This window comes from Mustela putorius, unplaced genomic scaffold, assembly GCF_011764305.1.
Source record: "Mustela putorius furo isolate JIRA1106 unplaced genomic scaffold, ASM1176430v1.1 tig00000083_pilon_pilon_pilon, whole genome shotgun sequence".
In the NCBI taxonomy this organism is placed as follows: Eukaryota; Metazoa; Chordata; class Mammalia; order Carnivora; family Mustelidae; genus Mustela; species Mustela putorius.
Genome location: NW_025421273.1, coordinates 18,499,131 through 18,502,583, shown reverse-complemented (window position 1 = coordinate 18,502,583; position 3,453 = coordinate 18,499,131). Strand labels below are relative to the sequence as shown.

Here is a 3,453-nt window from a genome sequence, read left to right as displayed (position 1 = left end):
CCAGCTGCAAAAAGAAGGTGCTGAAATGCTAATGATGCCAAGTTTGAACTGTGCATGTGCCTGAGCAGAAGTTACAGCCCCAAGGAGCCCCTTGCTCCCACAGTCCTCCATTTGGAGGCAATGCAGACTCACTCCACTTTGTGAAGTGGCTGCACACTGTGAACACAAAAGCAGAATGATGGCATTTGGATGAACCTGCCAGTCTAATTTTCATTTTCTCCCACAGGGTCCATAATAGCCACAGAACAATTCTTCCACCAGACTATTCTACAGATAATGGATAACACCTCTCCTCTGGAGATGCAACTCCCGAGAATGAATCATTCAATTATACAGTATATTTGTTTTCAAGGGGCAGGTGTGGTTTTGAGATGTGTTTTAGAGAAAGTAGACCAGAACCTGTCGTTACATAGAAAACATTCAGAGAATTCCTTAGCAAATGCAATGATTTTACATTGCAATTTGTATGTATGGGAAGAACTTAGAATGACTTTACCAGGCTTCTCCAGAGAAGACTTCCACCATGGATTTTTCATTCTGTATTTCCAGTTTTAGGTGTAAGCAGAGTGCCTGATGTGTCCAGCTGCTACATTTGTTCTCCATCTTTTAGGGAGAAGTCTATCCCTTTATTTTAGTTGATATTGTGCATTACATTTCCTGGAGTTATCCCAAAGACAGTTGAGAAGATTGCTTGGGATGAAATTTTGGGAGAAGGGTTTTTTTTTTAAAAAGATTTTATTTATTTATCTGAGAGAGAGAGAGAGAGCAAGCAAGCATGAGAAGGGGGAGTGCCAGAGGGTGAAGCAGACTCTCTGCTGAGCAGGGAGCCTGATACGGGACTTGGTCCCAGGACTCCAGGACCATGACCTGAGCCAAATGCAGTTGCTTAACCAACTGAGCCACCCAGGCACCCTGAAAGAGATGGTTTTTAAGAGGCAACTGCACAACGCTTCAGGGAGAATACAGCTGTGGTGAGCAGACCTCATTCATGAACATTTAGTGTTGAAAGAGTCCTCAGGCTAAGATCCAGATGGCCTGGGCTTAAGATAAGAATAACTTGATTGCTTTGCTTGAAAACATAGATTTTCTATAAGTGGTCCATTAAGAAAGAGATAAGGATTCTCAGAAATAAATAGATGAAAGAGTCTGTGATAAAGATAAATAGCCAAGTGCTAGCTAGGAGTCAGGGATGTTTTAAGATAAGACATTGGTGAGGTAGGTGTTTGGACTGAATTCTTTGAACCTACCTAGTACTTTAATTATTATAAGTTATTTGTTGATTGACTCTTTGCTATTACCTAGTTGGCATTAATCCCCAAATTCAGTTAAATTCTACTTGGAAACCTGACCCTGTCAAAGCCGTGCCTAGAGGAAATTAAGGCCAAAATCTTGGGGATTTTTGTTTGTTTTATGTTTTTGTTTTGTTTTGTTTTGTTTTTATTGTTGTTGTTGTTTTAAGACACATTTATTCAGCATCATGATTAGACTATTACATTTAGCAATCAACAGCATGGGTGCAAAAAAAAAAAAATCTACATTAAAACCCTTTGTTGGAATGCTTTACACTTTCCACAGAACAGAAACTAAAATAGCCTGCTATACTATACAATTAGTCACAAATACAGTCCTCGAGTTTTTTGCCCATACACATGAGTATTGTCTCAAACATGTCTTCTTTGTAGCAGCTAGGCCCTGCCACCACTGTGCTTGGCTGAGTTCACAAATCTGTTGTAACCTGTAGCTTCCCTGTCACTTCCCTGGCTCTCCTCTCCTGCTAAGCTTTGTTTCCTGGCTGTAATTAAAACCTTCTGCAACTGTGGTAGGTACTGCTGCTGCTGGAACCACCATAGCCACCTTGATTTCATGGTTTGGCGACATATTGGCCTCCACCACCATAAGGGCCAGAGCTTCTGCCTCCAAAATTGCCTCCTTTCATGGGTCCAAAATTTGAGGATTGATTGTTGTAATTGCCAAAATCATTATAGCTTCCGCCACCTCCAAAGTTGCTTCCACTACCACCACCATAGCCACCTCCTCCTCCTCTGTTGTTATAGCTGTCATAGCTGCCACTCCTGTCACAGCCACTGCCCTGGTTTCCATAACCCTGTCCACCACTTCCATAGCCTCTGCTTCCTCCAGAGTAACCAGAGCCGCCTCCTCCGTAACTACCATCATTACCAAATCCATTATAGCCATCCCCACTGCCACCATATCCACCACCACCTCGACTGCCACCAAAGCCACCTCAACCACTGAAGTTTCCTCCATGACCAAAGTTGTCATTCCCACCAAAACCACCTCCACGACCACCACCAAAGTTTCCAGAACCACTTCGACCTCTTTGGCTGGATGAAGCACTAGCCATTTCTTGCTTATAGAGCACTTTCCATACTTCACAGTTGTGGCCATTCACAGTGTGGTATTTTTGAATGACAATCTTGTCTACAGAATCATGGTCATCAAATGTTATAAAAGCAAAACCCCTCTTTTTGCCACTGCCTCAGTCAGTCATGATCTCAATCACTTTGATGTTCCCACACTGTTCGAAATCCTCTCTTAGAGGATGTTCTTCAGGGTCTTCTTTAATATCACCGACAAAAATATTTTTCACAGTTAAGTGGGCACCGAGTCTTTGAGAATCTTCTCCTGAGATAGCACTCTTTGCTTCCACAACTCTCCCATCCACCTTGTGTGGCCTTGTGTTCATGGTTGTATCCACCTCCTCCACAGTGGCATATTTGACAAACCCGAAGCCTCTGGAGTGCTTGGTGTTTGGATCTCTCATTACCACACAGTCCATTAAGTGTTCCCCATTGCTCAAAATGGCTCCTCAGACTCTCATCGGTTGTTTCAAAGCTAGACCTCCGATGAAGAGCTTCCACAGCTATTCAGGCTCTTTGGGAGACTCTGACTTAGACATGATGGCAGTGGAAGGAGAGACTTTAATGATGCTTACACGATGGCATCCATGGGCAGAAAGCTATTTGTTTTATGTTTTGATTAATATTTGATACTGAGAGGGGAATAGGCCCCAGGAAAAATGATAGGAGAAATGGTCAGAATTAAGTAGAAACAACATATTAGATTAAGAAGGAATTGAGAAATGCAAGCTCTTGTCAGGAGATCCCAAAATATTGGGAAGTGTGTCAATAATGTAGGTTGCCCACAATTTGTATTTGTATATGCAGGTTTCATTTTTATTTACTTTTTTTTTTTTTCTTTTTGAGAAAGCAAGCACCTGTGAACCAGGGCAGGGACATGTGGGAAGGGACAAAGGGAGAAGGAGAGAGAGAATATGACCCTGAGATCATGACCTGAGACAAAATCAAGAGTTGAACACTTAATCAACAGGGCCACCCAAGGACCTCTTGATTCATTTTTATTTAAATGTCATTGTTCAGTATAAACCCAAAGTCTTGAAGTCATGGGATATCCAGGGTGCTGGCACAAGAT

General features: G+C 42.3%; 1 pseudogene; it reads right to left on the bottom strand.

The window, feature by feature from the left end:
- Positions 1-1,665: 1,665 nt before the first annotated feature.
- Positions 1,666-2,920, bottom strand: LOC101672868 (annotated as a pseudogene).
- Positions 2,921-3,453: the final 533 nt, after the last annotated feature.